This window comes from Myodes glareolus, chromosome 24, assembly GCF_982192425.1.
Source record: "Myodes glareolus chromosome 24, mMyoGla1.1, whole genome shotgun sequence".
In the NCBI taxonomy this organism is placed as follows: domain Eukaryota; kingdom Metazoa; phylum Chordata; class Mammalia; order Rodentia; family Cricetidae; genus Myodes; species Myodes glareolus.
The window spans coordinates 36,382,400-36,409,221 of NC_142049.1; the positions used below are offsets into that span (position 1 = coordinate 36,382,400).

The 26,822-nt window shown below is 36.4% G+C and overlaps 5 non-coding genes across 5 annotated transcripts; all 5 read right to left on the minus strand.

The window, feature by feature from the left end:
• Window positions 1–870: 870 nt before the first annotated feature.
• Window positions 871–936, minus strand: LOC148118081 (small nucleolar RNA SNORD109A). Its single transcript, XR_015736495.1, has one exon. It is a non-coding gene; the product is annotated as a small nucleolar RNA SNORD109A (small nucleolar RNA).
• A 1,998-nt stretch (window positions 937–2,934) lies between these two features.
• LOC148118082 (small nucleolar RNA SNORD109A) lies at window positions 2,935–3,000 on the minus strand. The gene has a single exon (XR_015736504.1). It is a non-coding gene; the product is annotated as a small nucleolar RNA SNORD109A (small nucleolar RNA).
• Window positions 3,001–5,926: 2,926 nt separating this feature from the next.
• On the minus strand, window positions 5,927–5,992 carry LOC148118083 (small nucleolar RNA SNORD109A). Its single transcript, XR_015736494.1, has one exon. It is a non-coding gene; the product is annotated as a small nucleolar RNA SNORD109A (small nucleolar RNA).
• Window positions 5,993–9,287: 3,295 nt separating this feature from the next.
• Window positions 9,288–9,353, minus strand: LOC148118084 (small nucleolar RNA SNORD109A). The gene has a single exon (XR_015736491.1). It is a non-coding gene; the product is annotated as a small nucleolar RNA SNORD109A (small nucleolar RNA).
• Window positions 9,354–26,638: 17,285 nt separating this feature from the next.
• LOC148118085 (small nucleolar RNA SNORD109A) lies at window positions 26,639–26,702 on the minus strand. The gene has a single exon (XR_015736583.1). It is a non-coding gene; the product is annotated as a small nucleolar RNA SNORD109A (small nucleolar RNA).
• Window positions 26,703–26,822: the final 120 nt, after the last annotated feature.

The following is a 26,822-nucleotide window of genomic DNA, read 5'->3' on the forward strand; positions in this document are numbered from 1 at the left end:
CTGAGTGTTTTCTAGGCATTGATGTGAACAAAATTCTTGTTTCAAGTTGGAAATATATTTATGTGCCAGCTACACACCTTGTGAGTTTCTCAGAATTCACATAAATAAAAACAATGGAAACAACTTGTAGGTCAAAATCACAGACCAGTATTCAAACAAACACTGGTTTTTATTGGACCTAACCAAAAATTCCTCTCACATTGAATAAGAAATTATGATTTGAACATACGTTTTTTGAGCATATCCAAATCTGAAAGCATCTTGATAAAATGCATTGAGAATGAGATGACCATTAGTATGTAGAATTGATACACCATCAAGAGATTAAGATATATTCAGAGACTACACAGTGAAATGGAATGACCCTCACGAAAGGGAAAGCATCATGCATTCCTGCATACATTGGGAAAGGAATTAAAAGGAATGAATTGAACAATATGGGAAATCATCACATGTTTTTACCTATATTTGGAAAGCAAGAAGAGTCGAACACCCTCCAAATTTCTCAGCTATGCTGGACAGGTGTCCTCCCATCTCTTCTTGCTCTCTTGCCAATATAGGAATTTCTTATTCATTGGAGAGGATCATGGAGATTCTCTGGGATGATTTCATTGCTTCCTCCTCTTTTGAGTCTTTCAGTTATGCAATGGCCAATAATTTCAAGTCAAAGTAACATGTGTGGTTCAGTACATTGCTTTTCACAGGCAAGTTATTGAAGCAAACAATTAGACAGTTTTAACATTACAAAGTGTACTTTCCAAAAAACTTAGGAGATCAGAGCTAGGCTGTACTTTCATCTCTCCTTTTTCATAATTTAAGAGTGGTAGCCATGTTCTGAAAACATCACAGTTCTTAGAGGGCCTCATATCTGGACCTCAGATTGGCATAGTCATGAGTCAATCAGCATCCTCAGAGACTTGTTGTCATCATCGATCCAGAGAAGGGAGCTCTTAACCCATGAGCATTCCAGTGATGTGGGAAAGAAGCGAAAGATAGGCTCCTTGCCTGTGAAACATAATTGAGAATAGAGATAGACCCCCAATGCTTACCACTTCTACCAGAAGAAATAGAGATGTTCAGAATTCTATCTGGAACAAAAGAGAAATAAAACTATCAAGGATGGAATTGTCTTAACAGAAATCTGTCTTCCTTTCTAGCTTCAGCCTGTGCACTCCCAAGATAATACAACATTCCGCCACTCTAAAATGAATCCACTGCCATGATATATTATCCCCTCTATTTTACATTGTTTTTCAGTGACTACTTTCCTTCTTGATCGCATCTTCTATATATGCCATTGTATGTACATTTGAGACAAGGAGATGCAGTTTGGAACTATTTCAATATGTTACAATTATGACAGATGTACTCTAGCACTAAGAGGACATGACAGGTATTCCTCATGTAATTTGGTCCTCACGAATTCTGTACCAAGACTCAGAACAAATAAATATGTTTTAAGCATGAGGAATACTGACGATGTCTATGATGTGCATGCCATATGATTTAGATGATTGGCCAAGGAATTAATTGCCTCCATATGTATCATCTTTGGTTATATCATGTGAGGCTGTGTGTCTCTTTTTCAAAGCAAGCGCATCAATAGAATCATGGAATGAAAGATGAAACCAACATGTCATACAAAAACAGATATTTTCTGATCTTGAGCAACTGCAATTTCTGCTGAGCTATGTAGGCTCATTGATATGTAAGGAACAAAAAGGTTTTTACTTTTTAAGAAGTAAATAACTACATGAACTTCAATTGTAGATTGCAACAGTGAATTCCTCCTGTAATTTGTGTTTGAGAATGATGTATTTTATTTCTAGACCAGGAGAGGTTCTCCATTCAATTTCACTATCAGGTACAAAGTTGGAGGTTATGTATATTTCACCTGATCTACTGGGGATGCTGAGATTTTTCTTTCACCTTGTGTCCATGAAATATAATATATTTCTTTCTTTTCTTTTCTTTCTGATGGTAATTGGTTGTAGATGGAAGTGCTTGATTTCATCCCATTACAATTGAGAAAACTATGGTATCAACTGCAGTTTTATGCTCTTCTTGGATCTCCTTCCCACATTATCTCCTCAATCTTCAGTTTTGGAGTAATGTATCTGAATGAAGTGGTTCTTGAAAGACAGAAATGGGTATATATGCCAACTGGGAAGTTTGTGAATACCTTAGCATGCTTATAAATCTAAATAATATTCAGATACTGCAGATCATATTTATAAACAAGTCTTACAGCAAAGATTGCTTTATAAATGAGAACATATGAAAACATCTTCTTTTATTTTAAGAAGAACTGATTTAGTATGATATAGTTGTTAGTCAGGTCCAAATCTGAAATCTGATAGATGTGATCCACAGACAGTAAGGTCACTTTTGCACACATAACTGATACACCTGCTAAGGAATGTGATAGATTCGGTAAATCATGCTGAAAAAGAATGAAGCTAATAATCAGGGTAATTTTCACAAGTTTTTCTGGAATTGGAAAGCACAATGGTTTGACTAAACTTCAAAATTTCTGAGTTATAGTGGACAGCAGTCCTCCCATCTTTTCCTGCCACATTCCCAATGTAGAAATGTCCAATTGATCGGAGAAGGTCATGGAGAATCTCTGGGATAAATTACTTGCTTCATTCACTTTTGGGTGTTTCATTCAGACATGTACCAGTCCATAATATCAAAGAAATGAAACACAAATGATGCCGCGGAGTGTTTTTTAGAGACAAATTATTGAAGCAGAAATATGGACAGCTTTTGGCACACCACAAAACTGTTCTTCCTCAAAAATTAGGAGACCAAAACCAGTCTGGATTTTCAAATGTCATCCTTGAAAATGGAAGAGAGCTAGATATATCTATATCTATATCTATCTATCTATCTATATGGATAAATCATGGTTCTCAAGAGGACTTCTTATCTGGATCTCAGATAGCCATATTTATGAGTCAGTCAGCATCCTCAGAGCATTGTTATCATCATTGATTCATGGAAGTTACCTCTTAACCAATGAGCATTCCAGTGATATGTGAAAGCAGCCATAGATAGGCTCCTTGGCTTTGAAATGGTACATCAGGATTGTGCAGCAGGCTTGATTCTCAAGTTCTATGACAAAGGTTCAGAATAGGAAGAGGCAGAGAAAATATTTTGTCCCATATATTCAAAAACAATTGATATGACACATACCAATGAAATAGTGTGCCAAACATACTGAAAACAAAGAGAAGGACATCATGGGTTTTAAGTGTTTTGATTTTCCTGTAAATGTATCTTTCTTGACAAAACAAAGAAAAGCTTAAACCTGAAACTATCTCACTGAAACAGTATTAATTTTAGTGCTGCTTGGACCATTATTTCAATCTTTTTATTGTATATCTATTACTTAATAATTCAATCCAATTTTATTAAACTTTAATTTGTCACCTAATTGTGGCTTTTCATGTAAGCTTCCTTCTAACTGTTTCCAGTGTCTCCATGGGTACTAACTCTTCCTTTCTCTCTGAAAACATACATCCTTCCTTCTCTAACTAGTTCTGATTTTCATTGCCAAAGCCTCAAACTTGTTCTTAGCCAATAACCAATATAAGAAGACAGAGACAACAGGACCTCCCACACCAAATTTCCATTTCATATTTTTGGCAATGTTTTGAAGAAGAGTTTGTCCAATAGTGTTCAAAGGAAAAGATAACTAAGGAATGTTGGATTGCATAAAAATGGAACATCATAAATTCACCAAACATCAGAATTATTGAATCTGGATTTGGGCTGAAACAATATTTGAAAACCTCCTTCCCAAAAGTGTGGTCACTTAAATCAAGGAAATTCTATGAATGGTAATATTTCCTTACATTTTCACATCCTGGAGTATGGAATATTCCCCTTTTAGACACAGTATACCAAAGGAATGAAGAGCAATAGAATTGACGTTTTGGACAAGAAACCAAACAAAATGATCAAGATAGTGTAATCCTACAAATCATAGTCCTTGAACTCCTGATGTCATAGATGTTGATATTTAGAAATTCCATATTAGTGAAAAATTATTGAGAATACATATAGACCCTCAGTGCTTACCACTTCTACCGGAAGAAGAGTTGATATTCAGGATTCAATTCTGGAACAAAACAGAAATAAAATTATCAAGGTTGGAATTGTCTCAAAAGAAATCTGTCTTCCTTGCTAGCCTCAGCCTGCTAACAGCCAAGCATATCAAACTTTCCCCTGCCATCAAGTAACACTTCTCGCTTTATACATTCTGCCTCCAAATTTGCATTGTGTTTCAGTGACTACAATCCTCCTGATTGCTTCTTCTAAATGTGCCATTCCATGTACATTTGAGACAGAAAGAAGCAGATGGAAATTCTATCTGTTTGAAACAATGACAGAGGTACTCTATCAATAACAGGACATGGCAGGTAGATCACACATAAATTGGTCCTTACAGCTTCTTTACCAGGACTCAGATGAAAATCGACATGTGCTAAGCAGGAGGACTCCTGACTATATCTATGATTTGTGTGCCATGAGATTTAGATGACTTGGCTATGAAATTAAATGCCTCAATGTGTATTATCTCTGGGTTCATCATGTGAGGCTGAGTGTCCGCTTTGCAAAGCAAGAGCACGAAGAGAATCATGAATGAAAGATGAAAACAAGATGTCATGAAACACCAAGTTATTGTCACACCTTGGGCAATTGCACTTTCACTGACCTGTGAAAGTTCCTTTTTATGTAAGGAGCAAAATTTATTAATTTTTATGTAGTAAATCACTACATGAACTTTAAAGGTGGATTGCAACAGTGAACTCCTTTGTAATTTGTGTTTGACAATGATGTGTATCATTTCTAGGGCAGGAGAGGTTTTTCAATCAATTTTATTTTTCAGGTACAATGTTGGAGGTGGTGTATATTTCCCCTGAACTTCTGTGAATCCTAAGGGTTTTCTTGCAACTTGTGCCCATGAAATAAATTTTTTTCTTTCTTTCTGATAATAAGTGGTTGTATTGAGAATTGCTTGAATTTTCCCCACTACAACAACTGAGAAATTTTGGATATGTACTGCAATTTTAGGTTCATTGTGGATCTGCTTTCCACATTATCTCCTCAGCCATCCATTTTGGAGTACTGGACTTGAATGAAGTGCTTCTTGAAATTAGAAATTGGACAAATTGTGCCAACTTGGCAGTTTGTGATTCTCTAAGTTTCCCAATAAATACTAATAATTTTCAGAAGGTGCAGGTAATATTACAGACAAGAATAACAGCAATGACTGCTTTAAAAATGAGAACACATGAAAACATCTTCTTGTATTTTGAGAAGAAGTGATGATAGTAAGATATGGTTGGAATTTAGGTGTAAATCTGATCCGATGGATGTGGTGCATGGACAGTAAAATAAGCACATATAACTGATACACCTGCTAAGTAGAATGATATATTCAGTGCAACATGTTGAAAAGAGATGACACTGACAATAATAGAATTATCACAATTTTCCCTGGATTTGGAAAGTACAATGTGTACACCAGCCCTAAAAATTTCTGAGTTACGGTGGACAGCAGTCCTCCCATCTTTTCTGCCTTCTCTCCCAATGTAGCAATGTCCAATTCATCAGAGAAGATCCCAGAGGATCTCTGGGATAATTTCCCTACTTCGTCCACTTTTGGATCATTTTTTCAGGTATGTATCAGTCAATAACTTCAAAGTAGTGTAACATGAATGATGCAGTACAGTGCTTTTTAGAGGTTATGAATTGAAACAAACAAATGGAAAGTTTTTGGTACACTACAAAATTGTTCTTTCCTCAAAATTTAGGTAACCAAAACTAGTCTACACTTTGGTATGTCGTACTTTACAGTGGGAGAATGCTAGCCATGTTCTGGATAAATCATGGTTCTCAAGAGGACCTCTTATCTGGACCTCAGATTGCCATTTGCATGAGTCAGTCAGCGTCCTCAGAGACTTCTTATTATCATCGATCCAGAGAAGCCAGCTCTTAAGCCATGAGCCTTTCAGTGACCTGGGAAAGCAGCAATATAAAGGCTCCTTGGATTTGAAAATGTACAATTGACATGTCCACCTATCAATCATCTAGTTTGTCAAAAATGCCGCTAACAAAGAGAAAGACATCATGGGTTCTAAGTGTTGTGATTTTCCTGAAATCTAGCATCATTAATAACATGACACAAAGCTTACACCCGAACTTATCACTCAGAAATTGAGTTAATTCAATCACTGCTTGGACGATCATCTCTAGCTTTTTTCTGTCTATCTCTTTCATAATAATTTAAACCTTTTTTTATTTCTCTGTGTATTGCCACCTAGCTGTGGATCATCACATCAAATTCCTATCCACTGTCTCCATTGTCTCCATGGGTTCTATCTCTGTCCTTCTTTCTCCCAACATAAATCTTCCTACCACTCCCTTGTTCTGACTCTTATTGCCATAGGCTCAAATCTGTTCCTATTCTTTAACAATATAAGCAAAACAGAGATAGAAGGACCTCCCACAACCAACCAAGTTGCATTTTTTTTGCAGTGTTGTTATTTCTGTGTTTGTGTCTCTCTGGAGACACCATGTCGTGTTGTTTCATTGAAATATAAAAGATTATAGCTTAAAACTTGAAAGTAAATCATATGTTTTATAAGAATTGACTCGTCATAATTTGTCTGATCTTGGACATCTAGAGAATTTCCTCATTCTCCTCTTTTCAACCTTTCAGGTAAAATGCTTTGCTGAAAATTCTATGTCATACTACAAGTTTTGAGTCTCTCCCCATGAGAACAGCTGAATTAGGAATACCTGTAACATGTTAAGCAAAGCAACTAGTCATGAAACTCAGAGGGATTCATTTAAGAATTCACATTAATTCAAGCCAAAGAAACCAAACTCTTCAATTACTTTTCTATGTGCTGAAAATCTGCATTCACGGAGAGGCTCTGTGTTTTGTCTCAGCAATGAGACTCAACAGTCGGAAAAGAAGAGTTCCTTGAATTGGGTTCAAAGAAAAAAAAACTAGGAATTTTGAGATGCATTAAAATGGAACATCATAAATTTAACATACATCAGAATGATTGAATGTGGACGTGGGCCGAAGAGGTATTGGAAATGATCCTTCCCAAAAGTGAAGTCACTTAAATGAAGGAAATTGTATGTATGGTCATATTTCCTTACATTTTCACTAACTGGAGTAGGGAATTGCCCTCGTTAGACACAGAATACCAAAGGCATGAAAAGCAAGATACATGAGGGCTTGGCTAAGAAACCAAAAACCATGGTCAAGAGATTGTAATCCTACAAATTACAGTCCTTGAAATCTTGAAGTCATAGATGTTGACTTTTAGAAATCCCAAGTATTAGTGAAAAATTATTGAGAAAAGCGAAATACCCTCAATGCTTACCAATTCTTCCAGGAAGAAGTGGTCATGTTGGATTCTATTCTGGAACAGAAGAGAAATAAAATTACTGTGGATGGAATTGTCTCACCAGAAATCTGTCTTCCTTGCTCACCATACCCTGCTCACTGCCAAGCATATCCAACATCGCATGCCTTAAAATAACACCACTGGCGTCATACATTTTCCCCTTAATTTTTAATTGTGTTTTAATGACTACCCTGCTTCCTGACTGCTTCTTCTAAATGTGTCATTCTACGTAGATTTGAGACAGAAAGAAGGTGTTGGGAATTGTTTCTCTTACATACAAAAATGACAAAAGAACTCTATCAATAAGAGGACATGGCTCATATATCTCATATTAATTGGTCCTCACGAAGTTTTTACCAAGTCTCAGAAGAAAATGAAGTTGTGTAAACCAGGAGGAGTTCTCACTATATCTATGATGTGGGTGCCAAGTGATTCAGATGACTTGGCCAAGGAATTAATTGCTTTAATGGATCATCTTTGGGTTTATCACGTGAGGCTGTATGTCTCTCTTTCAAAGCAAGAGCATCAAGAATGGCATGAAATGATGATGAAACCAAGATGTAATGCAAAACCCAGATACTGTCAGACATTGGGCAATTGCACTTTCTGCTAAGCTGTGTCAGTTTCTTGTTATGTAAGGAGCAAAGGTTTATTTCTCTTTTATAAGGTAAATAACTCCATGAACTTCAAAGGCAGATGGCAACAGTGAACTCCATTTGGAATTTGAGTTTGACAATGATGTATATCATTTCCAGAACAGGAGAGGATCTCAATTCAATCCATGTGCAATGTTGGAGGTGGTGTATATTTCACCTGATCTACTGTGGACCCGAAGGGATTTCATTCACCTTGTGTCCAAGAAATATATATTCCTTTGCTTTGTTTTCTTTAGGATGCTAATTGATTATTTAAGGAAGTGCTTGATTTCACCCAATTACAATTGAGTAATTTAGAGTATCTACTGAAGTTTTATGCTCCTGGAGGATCTGCTTCCCCCATGATCTCCTCAACCTTCCAGCTAGGAGTAATGGATCTGAATGACGTACTTCTTGAAAGAAGGAATTCGACCTATGTGCCATCTGTGCACTTTGCGAATCTCTCAGAGTGCATATATATCTGAGTTGTATTCAGATACTGCAGGTCATATATACAGACAAGCCTTACAGCAAAGATGACTTTCTAAATGAGACCATATGAAAACATCTTCTTGCATTTTAAGAAGACCTGATGATGGTATCCTGTGGTTGGTTTTCAGGTCCAAATCTGAAACCTGATAGGCCTGGTGAACAGACCATAAGATCAGCCTTTGCACACAAAACTAATACACTGCTAAGGAGTATGATAGATTCAGCAAAACCTATCATGTGGTATGTTGAAACTGACATGTTCAAAAGAAATGACACTCAATACAAGGGAAATTATCACACGTGTTTCCTGGATTTGCAAAGGACCATGTGTGCACCAGCGTTCAAAATTTCTAATTTGTGGTGGACAGCAGTCCTCCCATGTTTTCTTGCCCCTCTCCCAATGTCGCAATGTCCAATTTATCAGAGAAGATCATGGAGGTTTCCGGGATAATTTCCCTGCTTCGTTCACTTTTGTGTCCCTCCTTCAAGCATGCATCAGTCAATCCCTTCAAAGCAATGTCACATGAAGGATGGAGTAAAGTGTTTTTTAGAGGCAAAGTATTGAAACAGAAAAATCTAAAGTTTTTGGCACACTACAAAATTGTTTTTTCCTCAAAACTTAGGAAACAAAAGCCAGTATGCACTTTGATATGTCGTCCTTGAAAATGGAAGAGTGCTGGCCATGTTCTGGAAAAATCAGGGTTCTCAAGAGGACCTCTTAACTGGACCTCAGATTGCCATTTGTATAAGTCAGTCAGCGTCCTCAGAGACTTCTTGTCATCATCGATCCAGAGAGCCAGCTCTTAACCCATGAGCCTTCCAGTGACATGGCAAAGCAGCCATAGATAGGCGTCATGAATTTGCAAAGGTACACGAGGGTTGTGCAGCAGGCTTGATTCTCAAGTTTTACGACAGAGGTACAGATTAGGAAAGAGCAGACAAATTATTTTCTCCCTTATATTCGAGCACAATTGACATGTCCACATATCAATCATCTAGTGTGCCAAAGATGCTGATAACAAAGAGAAAGACATCATGGGTTCTAAGTGTTGTGATTTTCCTGAAATCTAGCATCCTTAATAAAATGAGACAAAGCTCACAACTGAAATTATCACTCAGAAATTGAATTAATTCAATCACTGCTTGGACCATCATCTCTAGATCTTTTCTCTCTATGTCTTTCATAATGTTTCAAACCTTATTTTATTTCTCTGTTATATTTCACCCAGCTGTGGATCGTCTCAAAAAATTTCTATCTACTGTCTCCAGTGTCTCCATGTGTTCTAACTCTGCCCTTCTTTCTCCAAACAATAATCTTTCTTCCCCTCCCTAGTTCTGATTTTTATTGCTATAGGCTCAATCTATTTCTGTTCTTTAACAATAAGCAAAACAGAGACAGAAGGACCTCCCACAACAAATCAACTTGCATTTTTTTTGCAGTGTTTTTCTTTATGTGTTTGTGTCTCTCTGGATATACCATGTTGTGTTGTTACATTGGAATGTAAAAGATTATCGTATCAAGCTTCAAAGTATAGCATATATTTTAAAAGAATTGATTCTTGGTAATTTGACTGATTTTTGGACATCGAGAGAATTTACTCATTCTCCTCTTTGTCAACCTTTCAGGTAAAGTGCTTTGCTGAAAATTCTATGGCATACTACAAGTTTTAAGTCTCTCTCCATGAGAACTCTCAATTAAGAATACCTGTAACATGTAAAGCAAAGTAATTAGACAGACATGAAACTCAGAGAAAGTCTTTTAATAATTCACATCAACTCAAGCCAAAGAAACCAAACACTTCAATTGCTTTTCCATGTGCTGAATATTTGCATTAAATGATATGCTCTGTATTCTATCTCAGCAAGGAGACTCAACAGTCAGGAAAGAAGATTTTCTTGAATCGGGTGCAAAGAAAAAAAACTAGGCATTTTTTGTTGCGTCAAAATGGAACATCAAAAATTCACCATATGTCAGAATGATTGAATGTGGACGTTGGACAAAAAGAAATATTAAATCATCCTTCACACAAGGGAGTTCTTTTAAATCTGGGAAATTCTATGTATGGCAATATTTCCTTAAATTTTCACTAACAGATGAGGGAATCGCCCACTTTAGACACAGAATACCAATGGTCTGAAAAGCAACATACATGCGGGTGTGGCAAAGAAAAAAAAACAACATGGTCAAGAGAGAGTAATCCTACAAATTATCATCTTTGAAAGCTTACAATCATAGATGTTGACTTTTAGAAATCCCAAATATTATAGAAAAATTAGTGAGAATACCGAAAGACTTTCAATGCTTACCACTTCGATGGGAAGAAGAGGTGATGTGGGATTCTATTCTGGAAAGAAGAGAAGTAAAATTATTTGGATGGAATTGTCTCACCAGAAATCTGTCTTCCTTGCTTGCTTTAGCTTGCTCACTGCCAAGCACATCCAATATTTGCCTGCCTTAAAATAACACCACTCGCTTCATACATTTTCCCCTCAATTTTTAACTGTGTTTTAATTACTACTATCCTTCATGACTGATTCTTCTAAATGTGCCATTCTATGTACATTTGAGACAGAAAGAAGGTGTTGGGAATTGTTTATCTAATATAAAATAATGACAAAGGTACCCTAGAAATGGAACTGAAAATTACCTGGGTATAGTGCCCGAAGCATGAAATGATCATTGGCATGTAGAACTGATGCACCATGCAGGGTGTATGATCTATTCAGAGACAACAAAGAGAAAAGGAATGACTCTCAAAATATGAGAAAGAAGCAGGCATTACTGCCTCAATTGGGAAAGGCACAGGAATCCAAAAGCTCTCAATATTTTACAGTCAGGGTGGGCGCAAGTCCTGCCATCTCTTCTTGCCCTTGTCGCATTGTATATTTATGGCCAATTCCTCAGAGAATATCATTGAGATTCTTTTTTTTTTTGCATGCAAATGGATGGAAATAGAAAACGTTTTACTGAGTGAGGTAAGAAAGACCCAAAAAGAGGAATATGGTATGTATTCACTCATATGTGGATTCTAACCATAATTAAACGTCTTTGAGCCTATTATTCGTGATCCTAGAGAAGCGAAATAAGAAGGCGAACCTGTTGAAAATCATGTAGCTATCTGCCTGGAGATTGGAAATAGACAAGAGTCCCAGGTAACCTCGGGTGCATGGGGGGTGGGAGGGTTGTTGGAAGGGGAGAGGGTTAGAGAGAAAGGAGTAGGGGAGGAATGGGGAAAGCTAGGTGGACTGGGATGGGGGGAGGGAGAAAGGATGGATATGAGATCAGGGAAGAATATATTTCAACTAAGGGAGTCATTTTAGGGTTTACAGGAGACTTGATTATAAATGGGATCCCAGGTCCAAGGAGAGATCCCCAGACTGTTCTCTAGACAGAGGAGAGGGTGCCTGAACCGGCCTTGGCCTATAACCATACTGATAAAGATTTTGCTTATTACCATAGATCCTTCATCTGACGATGGCTGGCGATACAGACGGAGACCCACATTGGAGCACCGGACTGAGCCGCCCATGGTCCAAATGAGGAACAGAAGGAGGAAGAACATGAAAAAAACTCAGTACCGCGAGGGATGCGATCACCCACTGATACAAGGGGACTGATCTAATGAGAGTTCACCAAGGCCAGTTGGACTGGGACTGAACCAGCATGTGATCCAACCAGATTTTCTGAATGTGGCCGGATTCTCTGAAAGTGGCTGGTCCGGAGCCTTTCTGAAAAGCCACTGACAACGACACTGGGACTTGTTTCCTCTGCATATACTGGATTTTTGGGATCCAGTCTGTTCGGATACTCACCTTCCGGGACCTGGAAGGAGGGGGGAGGAACTTGAACTTCCCACAGGGCTGGAAGCCCTGACTGCTCTTAGGGATGGAGAGGGAGGAGGAGGGGGAGGGGGAGGGGGAGGATGTCGGGAGAAGGGGCGGAAATGGAAACTTTCATAATTTAATAAACTTTGAAAAAAAAAAGAATTTTGATGAGTCGAATTTGAACTTGACAACTAACTTCATGGACAAAAAGAAGACAAGTATAAAATAAAATGCACTAAAACTATAAGGGTGTACTTCATATGTTTCAAATTGCAAAACTGGTCCTGGAATTCTTGATTATCTACTCAAGGTAGAAGTTTTCAATAGTTTCATATTCCTACTACTTCAGTGTTTCATCCTTGTCATCACCATCTTCATCATCATCACCATCATCCATCATCATCATGTTCATTGTCATCATCATCATCATCATCATCAACATCAGGAAACCATCATTATCACCATCATCATTGTATAATGCCTTATCCTCCTTCCTGTCTACCACACAATTATTTCCCCAGTTTACCTTTATGGACATTGCAGTAATTCCCACAAGCTTCCAGGTTGCTTTCATCATGGAAGTTTTATCCTAACATCCTCAACTTCATGGCTTTCACTGTACTGTTTTCATGAGGGGAAACCCAGCAGAACAAACTATAATAGGCAATTGTCAACAATGAATGAAAATTCTATTTTATGTTTGTTATGGAGTGTTCTATGTTTCTATGTCTCTTGGGACACCATGCTCTTTTCTTTCATGAAAATCTGCAAAGGTTCCCCTTCAAATTTCATATTGGGTAGCTATTATATAGAAGTCCAGATTGTTTGACACACTCTCATTTTTCAGATTTTAGATACAATGCTTCCTGGAACACATATAAGATCAACATCCTATTTGGAGAGGCACTCCATGAAATCAGACATGCTCAGATTCACCCGGAACCTGGACATCTGACAAAAGAGTTGTGAACCTCACAGGGATATATTTCTGAATTCACATAAATTAAAGTCAGAATGGCACAACACTTATCTTGCTTCTCGGTGTGCTAAAAAGCTACATTCAAGGGTGGACTCTGTTGCAATTCTCAAGAAGATGACTGGCCGAAGAGGGTGAAGAAGTCTGGGTGAATGGAGGTCAGGTGAAAAAACCTAGGATCATGAGGTGGTTGAAAAGTGAGCGTCTGTTTGTCTTACTGACAGTGTCCTTTGCTATACAGAAGCTTCTCAGTTTCAGCAGGTCCCATTTATTCATTGTTTCTCTTTTTGTCTGTGCTACCGGGGTTCTACTTAGGAAGTGGCCTCCTGTGCCTATATCTTGTAGATTACTTCCCACTTTCTCTTCTATCAGGTTCAAAGTGGACAGATTAATGTTGATGTCTTTAATCCATTTGGACTTGAGTATTGTGCGTGATGATAGATATGGATCTACTTTCATTCTTCTACAGGTTGACATCCAGTTATGCCAGCACCATTTGTTAAAGATGATTTCCTTCATCCATTGTATACCTTTCATCAGACAAAGGTCTGATCTCCAAAATATACAAAGAACTGAAGAAACTAGACACTAAATCTCTAATTAACCCAATTAAAAAAATGGAGTACTGATCTGAACAGAGAATTCACAACCGATGAACTTCGAATGACCAGAAGACACTTAAGGACATGCTCAACCTCCTTAGCGATCAGGGAAATGCAAATCAAAACCTCTTTGAGATACCATCTTACACCTGTCAGAATAGCTAAACTCAAAAACACCAATGATAGCCTGTGCTGGAGAGGATGTGGAGTGACTGGAACACTCATCCATTGTTGGTGGGAATGCAAACTTTTGCAGCCACTGTGGAAATCAGTGTGGTGGTATCTCAGGAAACTGGAAGTCAACCTCCCTCAGGACCCAGCAATTCCACTCTTGGGAATATACCCTAGAGATGCCCTATCATACTACAAAAGCCTTTGTTCAACTTTGTTCAGAGCTGCACTATTTGTAATAGCCAGAACTTGGAAACAACCTAGGTGCCCCTCAATAGAAGAAAGGTTAAAAAAGGTGGGGAACATATACACATTAGAGTTTTACTCAGCGGTAAAAAAAAATGACACCTTGAATTTTGCATGCAAATGGATGGAAATAGAAAACGCTTTACTGAGTGAGGTAATCCAGACCCGAAAAGAGGAATATGGTATGTACTCACTCATCAGTGGATTCTAGCCATAGTTAAAGGTCTTTAAGTTTATAATTTGTGATCCTAGAGAAGCTAAATAAGAAGGTGAACCTGAAGAAAATCATACAGTTATCCTCCTGGATATTAGAAGTAAACAAGATTTTTAGGCAAACTTGGGTGCACGAGGGGTGGGGGGTGGAAGTAAGGGGAGATGGTTAGGGAGAGGGGAGAGGGGGAGGATTGGGGATGGCTTGGAAGAATGGGAGGGGGAGGGAGGAAGGATGGTTATGGGAGCAGGGAAGTTTATATCTCAACTAAGGGAGCCATTTTAGGGTTTGCAAGAGACTTGATTCTGGAGGGGTTCCCAGGCCCAAGGAGAGGTCCCCAGATTGTACTCTGGGCAGCAGAGGAGAGGGTGCCTGAACTGGCCTTGGCCCATAACCATACTGATGAATATTTTGCATGTCACCACAGAACCTTAATATGGCGATGGATGGAGATAGAGACAGAGACCCACATCGGAACACTTGACTTATCTCCCTAGGTCCAAATGAGAAACAGAGGGAGGGAGATCGTGAGCAAAGAAAGCAAAATCAGAGGGGGCCTTCATCCGACGATGGATGGAGATAGAGACGGAGACCTACCTTGGAGCACTGGAAGTCAGGACTGCGAAGGGTGCGTTCATCCACTGATACAAGGGGACTGATCGAATGAGAGCTCACCAAGGCCAGCTGGACAGGGACTGAACGAGCATGTGATCAAACCGGATTCTCTGAATGTGGCTGACATGGGGGCTGACTGAGCCCCCAAGGTCCAAATGTAGACTGAAAAGCCATTGACAATGGCACTGGGTCTTGTTTAGTCTGCATGGACTGGCTCTTTGGGATCCTGACCTGTTTGGATGCTCACCTTCCTGGATCTGGAGGGAGGGGGGAGGAACTTGGATTTCCCACAGGGCAGGAAACCCTGACTGCTCTTGGGAATGGTGAGGGAGGAGTAGAGGGAGGGAGGGGAGTGGGAGGGTACTGGAGAAGGGGAGGAAGTGGAAAGAGTGTTTTCGATTACTTGAATAAACAAGTCTAATGGAAAAAAAAGAAAAAAAAGATATCACAAAAGAAATAAAAAACATAAACTAAATGATGAAAATAGTTATTATCTAAATATATGTTATCCGATTAAAACCTAATTTAGAAGTATCATATCTATAAAGTGGTGATATTAGATAAAGAAATGTCTTTGAATTAATGAACTGGGCCTTCTTAATTAAGGTTTAAGTCAATATAAAAAAAGCAGAATTAGAAAGACAAGCTCAAATAAAATAATGAAGAAAAAATAAAGAATGCCAATGAACTAAAACTGTGATTATTAACAAAGATTGACATTGACTCACCATGAATTAAATTAGCAAACAAATCCTTAAAAAAACTAATAACTTTATCAAAACTGAAACTTTGGGCATTGCATTTTATTTCTTGAAAATGCAAATACAATTACTACAAAGTGAAATATAGAACAAAAACAGATGATCAACATATTAAACTCACTGTATTAGTTAATATTAATGAAATTAAACATTTACAAATTTAAATTTGTGTTCCAACAGATTAAATATTTTTAATAAATTTTTGACAACAAAACAAACAAGAAAGAATAGAAGAAAAATTTTAATGTGTTTATGAACTTCTAAAAATCCATGTCAAAAGCTGGATATATGGATCAGTGGTTAAGTTTATTCACTGATCCTGCAGAGGACTGGAATCTGCTCCCAGCACTCATATTGGCAGCTCACAATTGCCTAAAACTTTTGTTTTAGGAATTCTTATGATCTTTTCTGGACACTACAGGAATATAATTCTATGTGGTTCACTTATAGACAACCATATATATGCATAATTAAAGCAAACAAATAAATTTTAAACATTACACACCTAATATTATGTTAAATAATAGAAAAATCCGGAAAGATTTTAATCTCTAAAATAATATGCACAATATCTCCTGTAATATCATTTCAATATTGTATGATATTTGCAAGTAGAGATTTAAGAAAGGGAGAGACAGATACAGACAAATAGAGAGACAGAGACCCGTGCAGAGAAAAGGCACATTAAATTTTCTATGCTCAAACTGGGCAAGATGGTCCATACTTTTATTCCTGGAAGGCAGAGACAAACATGCTGTGAGTTCAAAACTAGCCTGTACCACTTAGTGAGATTCAAAACTAAAGCTGCCTGCTCCAGTACGTGTTTTTAAATCCCTGTATGTATAGGCAGCACAAAGAGGACTCATTGGTTTTCATGCCTGCACACATGATGTGAGGAGTAAAATGCAGTGAGGAAAGACTGGAGGGAAGGTAATAGGGAGAATTTTATCAAAATGAATATATTCATGCATAAAATTTTCAAACAAATAAAAATTGAATTGTGAGATTACATATAGAAAAATCAACAAAATTGTCTGTGTTAACATTGTGTGATAATATCTAGTGAAAAATACCAAAGGAGAATGGAGAGATATTTCTTAACTATTAATTGTACTAATAATTTTTAAAAATGTCATGAAACACGAGGGAAAATAAACAACAAAGGGATCCAGACACTAAACACACTTTATTATTTTTTATTTATCTTTATTTTACATTGGTGTGAAGTTGTCAGATCCCCTGGAACTGGATTTTCAGACAGTTGTGAGCTGCCATGTGGGTGCTGGGAATTGAACCTGGATCCTCTGGAAGAGCAATCAGTGCTCTAAATGGCTGAGCCATTTCTCCAGCCACAAAACACTTTAAAAAAAGGAGAAAGGTACACTTTCTGGTGGTTAAAAAATTAGGCTGCTGCTATCTGGTGTAGAGGATAATTCAGTACTTTTAATAATTCCCTTTATTATATCAAATCTAAAACACTAATCAATCACTCATTCCATATAATTTACATGCATTTAACAATCACTAAATTTTACTGTATCATAACTAAAACCAAAATTAAATGTTCTTCCTAAAGAGAAAAAACATGGAAACTTCTTCAATACAACCAGACATTAGTTTGTTAACACTAAAATGCATATTTAAACTATTTGGAAACCTAAGGAATTTCTTCTCTCAAATAATTTTGTACAAGTAGTCAGTTTCTCTGCAATTACATCTTTAAAATATCAGATGTTTATGTAGTCAATATTTTATATTGAACTAAATTTATAATGTGTTAATTCTACAATCATTTATAAGACAGACATTTTCTGTAAATTGACCCCAGTTTAAAATATATTTAGGAAATCTAAAATTTATTTGTTTATTTTTCTAAAATAAATACATTCACCCACCCATTTAAATGAATATGATATATTTTCCCAAAATTATCAGATATCTCTGATTTGGCAATATAGAATATGAAAAAAATGGCAATTTTCAAGCAATGACCACAACAAAAATCTTACCTCTAAAAACCTACCTTTCCTCCAACCAAACACAATAGTGAGTTATTTAAAAAAATGTTCTCTGTTGTATTTGGATATTTGCATTTAAATTTTAGGATTTTAGTACTTAGGTTTTATCCTAACTCTTCTTTGCATTTTATAATTTATTAAAAACATACCAGAGTATATAATATATGAATCATATTTGTTTTAAAAACATAAGGAAATTTAATTGCTATGCACAGTATATTATCTAACAATTGACACTATGCACTACAATTTAATTAATTTCACAATTTTTATGCAAGCTTATTAATCAATAAAATTAGATAAATAAAAATCTGGAGTTAAGCAGTAACAAGTTATTTCAAAGCTGTTTTGTGAAAAAAATATTGATGGTTTCTGATTTGTTTATTTTTTGTAAATAAATGAAAGATTAAATAATTTTAGAGACCAATCATTAAACATCCTAGGAGCAATTTGTACAAAAATTAACCAAACATAAATGCATCTATGTATAATGGTGAAGTTCTAGGGCTAGCTTGAACCAAAATTTTACTGCTAAAACAATAGAATAAGAAACTTAGAGAAAGCTATTTATTCTCTTTGAATAAAATTGTTAGTTTTAATCTCAGTATATAATCTATATGCAGAATACATTAATGTATAAAAAACTCACTTAAGTCTAGACTTATAAAAGCTTATGTAGGAAATGTTTGACTATTTTGAGAAATTTTATTGATTCTCATTATCATAATCTATGAGAAGAACCACAAGTATCTGCCTTTTCCAGTTACACTATAGTGTGTAGAGACATGGCCATTAGGAATAACAGTTGGTCCACCTACTTGAAACCAAATCTATTTTAGTGGGTTCAGTCCAAAGATGATATGATATACAACCTATATCCTAGTTGGAGATCCATACCTTTACAATCATTGTGAGAAGAGTTGCAATGGTTACTTCTGAGTGATATTATTTATTGTCTAAATTGGACACACTCTGTATGCTCTAACAATACTCAGTTTACAAGAAAATATTCAAGTCAGTTCAGTCAATTGTACTCTAATTATTTAACAGCTGAAGACAAGGGTTTCAATTTGTCACATACTGCATCTTCTCAGTCACTTTAAAATAATTACTTATAAATATAATTTAGATACATTAGAACCCTAATGTAGAGACTGGTGTTTAAGATAGAAACAATATTTGTACTATTAAATTAATGACAGTAGTCATTTTAATACATTATTATTCAGCCCCAAGTTGTACATAGTTTAAAAATTCAGGATTCAATGAGATAACTTGTAGATAACTCTGATTTTAAAACAATTAAGTGAAATTTTAACCCTCAGATTTACAGACATGCATCGCACAGAACTTTGTTCCTGCAAATGATTCTATGGAATCACCAAGGAATCTTAGCCAACAGCCAACATGGCAACATTTAATCTTTCTGTTCCTTTTAAACCAATGATGAAGAATTTCCTAAACAAAAGTCTTAGTATCCAAAAACATGAAACATGCTTTATGCCTCTAAGACGCAGCTGGATGTATAATGCTTCTACGCAGTAAAAATACAAAGCCCCCAGTTAAAGGAAAAGTAATAATTGGAGACCATTTATGATATAAAAGAACTTTGAGTGAAGTAAGTGTTTAAGAGCAGAATTCACAAACATTCTCTTTTCTAAGTTCTCATTGTTGAGATGTTATTCTAATAAGGTAACTTAAAGGAGAAACGTTTGACTTGGGTTACGGTTCCAGAGAGAAGCAGTCGAGTTTTTCAGGGACATGGCAGCAAGTAGGAGGATCATGGTGGGAGAAGCAGGGGTCTGGCTAGCTATATAGTATCCATACAGAAGATTAAACCAGGAAGTCAGGCCAGGCTACTAGAAAAGCCTGTCTCTAGTGACTAATTCCTTCACTCAAGAGTCTACCTCCTAAAGGATTTACATTCTGTCTGAATGGTACTAAGGGCTGGGATGGGAATGAAGTGTTCATGTATTTGTAGCTGTAGGGGACATTGCACATAGAAATCACAACACAAGTCTTACTCATTCAGGTTCTACTGATAGACAAGTCTGCACTTTTCAGGGAGAGCATTCCAAGAGGAATCTAAAATAAGACATAATATCAGTTGCTCGATATTATATGAATGTATGATGCTTGTTGCTGGTAAAAGACTCTTCCAGGAAGAAGACTTATCAAATAACCACTTCCAAATACTGCTACCTATCAATGACATAATTTAAAAGCTCTATACAATCATATTCATTATATAGCCCTGTCTAGTTTACAATATTCTCACCATTTCAACAGAGACATTTTTTATCTTAAGTGTTTATGCTAATCAACTCATAACATACAACCATTCTAGTCTTGCAATTATCAAACTGCAAAGCATTGCTTTACAGAAAACTATACAGCGATAATGTAGAGACAATTAATGGCTCCAGGATTGTTCATTTGTTGCTATGGAAACTCTGCTCCTCTACAGAGCTATTAGTAAACAGTATATTAAAGGCTTCTGCCAAAGGCAGAATCAGTCTTGGCAAATGTGTCATAAATGCAAAATGATACTATAACCATTGTCCTACTGAGGGTTTCTATCACTGTGAAGAGACACCATGACCACTGCCACTCTTCAAAAGGAAAACATTTTATTGGGGATGGTTTACAATTTCAGAGGCTTAGCCATGCAGGTAGACATGGTGATGGAATAGGTGCTGAGAGTTCCACATCTTGATCTACAGGCATCAGAAACTGCTGTGACACTGGGTATAACTAGCAAATTGGAGAGCTCAAAGCCCACCCCCACAGTGGCACACTTCTTCCAGCAAGGCCACCATTCTTTGATTAAGGCTACATCTCCTAAAGATGCCACTCCCTATGGGGGCTACTTTGATTAAAAAAAAACCACAGGTACCGTGATATGCCATCCTTTCATATAACAGATTTTTTAAAGTTTTAATAGTCTTAATTTTATTGATAAAATTAATAAACTTAATTTATAGAGCAGAAGACATAAATAGAAATATGGACATCTGGTGGACTAGGCTTGCACACATTAAGATATGCATCTCAAAATATTTTAAGTGAGAAAAGATAGTAACTTATAATTAGGAACTAAATTAATGTGTAAATTCTTCAAATATTTATTTTTCTCTTTTGATTATTTTTCAATGATTTTATTGTTATATTTAATTATTTACTTATTTACATCCCAATTCAGGTATCTCCTCCCTTTTTCTCTTGCAGTCGCTTTTCCCAATCTCCCATCTGTCCCTGCTACCCTCTACTCCTCCTCCATTTCTATTCAGAAAAGGATAAATCTTCTATATATATCAGATATCAGTCAAACTTGGCGTATTAATTTGCAGTAAGACTAGGCACCTCCTCTTGTGTTAAAGCTGGACAAGCAAACTCAGTATGAGGAATATGGTATCAAATGCCATGAAAAGATTCAGAGAGAGCCCCTAATCCCACTGTTAGGAGTCCCACAAGAAGAAGCTATACAATTGTAACATATATGCACAGGGTTTAGGTCAGTCCCATAAAGGCTCTCTGGTTTCCAGTTCAGTCTCGGGAAGACTCTTTAGAGATCAGGTTAATTGATTCTGTAGGTTTCCTTGTAGTATCCATGACCCTTCTGGCTTCTAAATCTCTCTTACCCCTACCCCTCCTCCAGAGGTTTTCTTGAGGTCTGTCTAATTCTTGTCTATGGATCTGCATCTGTTTCCATAAGCTGCTGGATGAAGTCTCTCTGATGAACAACTGGGCTAGGCATGCTTGTCTTTCTGGCTCTGGTTTACCTCACTCAGGATAACATTTTTCTAGCTCTCTATATTTATCTGCAGAGATAATCATGTCCTGTTTTTCACATTTAGCAATACTCCATTGTGTAGATGTGTAACTTATTTTTTAAATCCATTCCTCTGTTGAGAGTTGTCTAGGTTGTTTGGAGTTTCTGACTATTACAAATAAAACTGCAATGAATATAGCTGAACAAGTGTCCTTGTGGTACTATTGAGAATCCTTTGGGTATATGCCCAAGAGTGGTATAGCTGGGTTTTGTGTTAGATCGAGTTCTAATTTTCTGAGGAAATGCCATATTGATTTCCACAGTAACACATGCTTGTACTTCCACCAGCAATGGAGAAGTGTTCCCTTGGTCCACATTCTCACAAACATGAGCTATCTCTTGTGTTTTTAGCCATTCTGAGAGGTGTAAGATAGAATATCATAGTCATTTTTATTTTTATTTCCATGAGGATTAAGGATGATGAACATTTTTAAAATTAATTCTCAGTCATTTGAGCTTCTTCTGTTATAAATTAAGTGTTCAGATCTGCACACTATTTTTAGATTGGATTATTGGGTTTGTTTTTGTCTAGTTTCTTACATTACTTATATATTATGGAAATCAGCCCCCTGTCAGATTTTGGGTTGATGAATATTTTTTTCAATTCTGTAGGCTAATGTTATGTCCTTTGGATGACATTATTCTTGCCTTGCGGAAGCTTTTCAGTTTCGTGAGTTCCCATTTATTAATTGTTAATATTATGACTATTGGTGTTCTGTTCAGGAAGTTGTCTCCTGGGCCAATGTCTATCTAGATTTATGTTGGTGTGTTTTATCTTCTTGAACTTGAGTTTGATCAGGATTATATATATATATATATATATATATACATATGTATATATATGTGCATTCTTTAACATATAAATATTTGCATTCTTATACATATATACATACATACACACATATATACATTCTTATACATATAAATATTTGCATTCTTATACATATATACATACATACATACATACATATATATATATGCATTCTTAAACATGCTGATCCAGCAATTTGTTGAAGATGCTTTCTTTTTTATATTATATAATTTTGGCTTCCTTGTCAAATCAAAAATCAAGCACCCACAGGTATGTGGATTTACAACTGTGTCTTCCATTCAATTTACTTGACAAACCTGTTTTTATGTCAATGCTATACAATTTTTATCACAATAATTCTGTAATAAAGCTTAAAATCAACAAAGGTGATACTTCCAGAAGTTTTTTTGTGATACAGAATTGTGTTTGTCATTTTCCATTTTTTGATTTGTCATAAGAAATTGAGTATTATTTTTTTAAAGTTTTGTAAATAATTAGGCCATAATTTTGATGGAAATTGCATTGAATTTGAAGATTGCTATTGATGAAATTTTCATTTTTCTCTGTTATTTCTACAAATCCATGAGCATGAAAGCTGTTCATCATTTGTAGGAGTTCCCTGGTAGCATTTTTGGAGTTGATTTTACATATTACCCTATCATCTGGTAATTGTCATATTGACTTCTTCTTTTCCAACTGATGTTCCTTTGATCTGCTTTGGTTTCTTTATTGCACTGGAAACAATTTCAAATCCTATCTTGAATAGATACTTAGAGAGTATATAGCTTTGTTTTGTTCCTAACTTTAGTGTAATTGCTTTAAATTTGTCATTTAATTTGATGTTGGTTATTTGCTTTCTTTATGTTTCCTTTATTATGTATAGTTATGTCCCTTGTATCCCAGATCTCTCCAAATAATTATCATAAAAGTGTATTGGATTATATAAAAGGCCTTTTTGTTTCAGAAAGTAATGAGACAATATTGTGTTTTTGAAATATAAATTTGTTTATATGGAGGATTATATTGACAGATTTTGCTATGTTGAATCATCCCTGCATCATCTGGAATAAAGACTGCTTGATCATGGTGAACAAAATTCATGACGTGTTCGCAGATTTGGTTTTTGAGTATTTTACTGCATTTTTGTATTATTATTTATTAAGAACCTTGGTTTGTAATTCTCTTTCTTTATTTAGTCTTTTTGTGTCTTGAATATTAAAATGAGTTTATCATTATAGGGTGAATTTGACAATGTATTTTTCTCCTGAAATAATTTGAGAAGAATTGATATAGATCTTTTTTGAAATACTGATAGAATTTTGGAATTCTGCATTAATGTTATCTGGCCCTTAGGGATTTTGGGGGGGTTGGAGGCTTTTAATGATTGTTTTTGTTTACTTAGGGGAGTTATAGGTCTATTTAAAAAGATTTTATGATCTTGATTTAACTTCAGTAAGTGGTATCTATCAAGAAATTTGTCTGTTTCTTTTAAGTTTTCTAATTTTATATATTACAAATATTTTAACTGTCTTTATTATTATTATTTTAAACTACATATTTTTCTTCATTCCTCTCCCTTCCTCCTTCCTTTTCTCCCCATCTCATGATTCCCACTCTCCCAATATACTCGGTAGATCATGTCTTTTTCTACTTCCCATGAAGACTAGATTCATGTATGTCTGTCTTAGGGTCCACTTTATTGTCTAGGTTTTCAGGGATTATCAATTGTAGGATGTTTTTTCTTTGCTTTATGTCTAAAAGTCACTTGAAGTGAGGACATATTATATTTATCCTTCTGTGTTTGGATTACTTCACAAAATATGATGTTTTCCAGATCATCCATTTGCCTACAAATTTCAGGATGTCTTTTTTTTTCCACTGTGTAATAATGCATTGATTAAATGTAACACATCTTCTTTATCCGTTCTTTGGTCAAGGGGCATTTAGGTTATTTCCAGGTTCAGGCTCTGACAAATAATTCTGCTATGAGCATAGTTAAGCACATGTCCTTGTGGTACAATTGAGCATCATTTGGGTATATGCCCAAAAGCAGTATTATTGAGTCCTGAGGTCGCTTGTTTCCTAATTTTCTGAGAAAACTTCATACTGATTTCAAACATGGCTGTACCAGTTTGTACTCCCACCAACAATGGTGGAGTACTCCCTTTACCCCACATTCTCTCCAGGATAAGTTGTAATCTGTGTTTTTTATCTTGGCCATTATTACAGTTGTAAGATGGAATCTCAGGGTTGTTTTGATTTAGATTTGTCTGATATTGAACATTTCCTTAAGTGTCTTTCAGCCATTTTAGATATATCTGTTGAGAATTCTCTGTTTAGGTATGTCATCCACAATTTTTATCAGTTTTATCTCAAAAAATTTTTTCATTGCTTTAGAAAATGTTTTTTTTTCTTTCTATTTTATTGATTTCAGTCCTCTGTTGCAAAAGAAGTGGCAGGTTGTGTTCCTGCCCAGATCCCGGCTAGCTTTACTGGAAATAGATACATGGAAACTGTATTCATTTAAAAAAATGCTTCCTGCCAAACATATATAATCAACCTGCTATTTGGAGAGGACCTCCATGAAATCAGACATGCTCAGATGCACCAGAAACCTAGACATCTGACAAAAGAGTTGTGAACCTCACAGGGAGACATTTCTGAAGTCACACCAATTAAAATCAAAATAGCACAACACTTATCTTGCTTCTCGGTGTGCTAAAAAGCTACATTAAAGGGTGGGCTCTGTTGCAATTCTCAGGAAGAGGACTGCCCCAAAAGGGTGGAAAGAAGTGTTGGGTGAATGGAGGTCAGGTGAAAAACCCTTGGATCATGAGGTGCTTGAAAAGTGAGCATCTTAAATTTACCATCCGTCTGAAGAATTGAAAATGACAGTGGTTTGAACAGACAGTTTTGAATATCCTTCACACACCTGAGCTCACTCAATTGATAAGTATGCAATCGGTGGTCATATTTCTTTATCTTTTCAATAGCTGGAGAGGGGAAATCCCCAAAGAGACCTAGTATGTCAAAGGACTGCAGAGTGATAGACTTGAGGACATGGGCAGCACCAAAGACATAATGGTCAGGAGAATATCATCTTAGAAATTAGAGATTCTCTGAATGTGGCTGGCCCGGAGTCTTTCTGAAAAGTCATTGACAATGACACTGGGACTTGTTTCCTCTGCATATACTGAATTTTGAGGATATAGTCTGTCTGAACACTCACCTTCCTGGACCTGGAAGGAGGGGGGAGGAACTTGAACTTCACACAGGACAGGAAACCCTGACTGCTCTTAGGGATGGTGAGGGAGGAGGAGAGGGAGTGGGGGGAGTGGGAGCGTAGTGGGAGGAGGGGCGGAAATGGAAACTTTTATAATTTAATAAAATTACTTTCTAAAAAAAAAGAAAGAGAGGATTGCTGAGAATATCCATATCTGAAAAGCAACTGGGTATGGTGCCTGCCTGGAGTGTGAGATGACCATTGGCATGTAGAATTGATGCACCATGCAGAGTGTATGATCTATTCAGAGACAACAAAGAGAAAAGGAATGACTCTCAAAATATGGGAAAGAAGCAGGCATTGCTGCCTCAATTGGGAAAGGCACAGGAATCCAAAAGCTCTCAAAATTTTGCAGTCAGGGTGGGCATAAGACCTGCCATCTCTTCTTGCCCTTGTCCCATTGTATATTTATGGACAATTCATCAGAGAGGAACATTGAGATTCTCTGTAATGAATTACCTGTTTCCAACTCTTTTGAGTCTTTCTTTCAGGCATATAACAGCCCTTAACTTCAAATCAATGTACACTATAGGGTCTAGCACAGTTCTTTTCAGAAGCAGAATATGGCCATAAAGTACTGGACAGATGTTGTAGACAGCAAATTGCTCATCTCTAAAAATTTAGGAGATCAAAGTCTGTCTGCACTGTAACTGTCTTCCTTTAAAATGCAAGAGTACTAGCCATGTTCTGGAAGCATCACTGTGGTCAAGACTGCAACTTATCTGGACCTCAGAGGGGTTATTGTGAGTCAATCAGCGTCCTCAGAAACCTGTTGCCATCATCGATCCAGAGAAGGCAGCTTTTGACACATGAGCATCCCCAGTGATACTGGAAAGCAGTGAGAGATAGACTCTTTGGCTTTGAAGAGGAAGATCAGCATTGAGCAGCAGGCTTCTTTCTCAGGATCT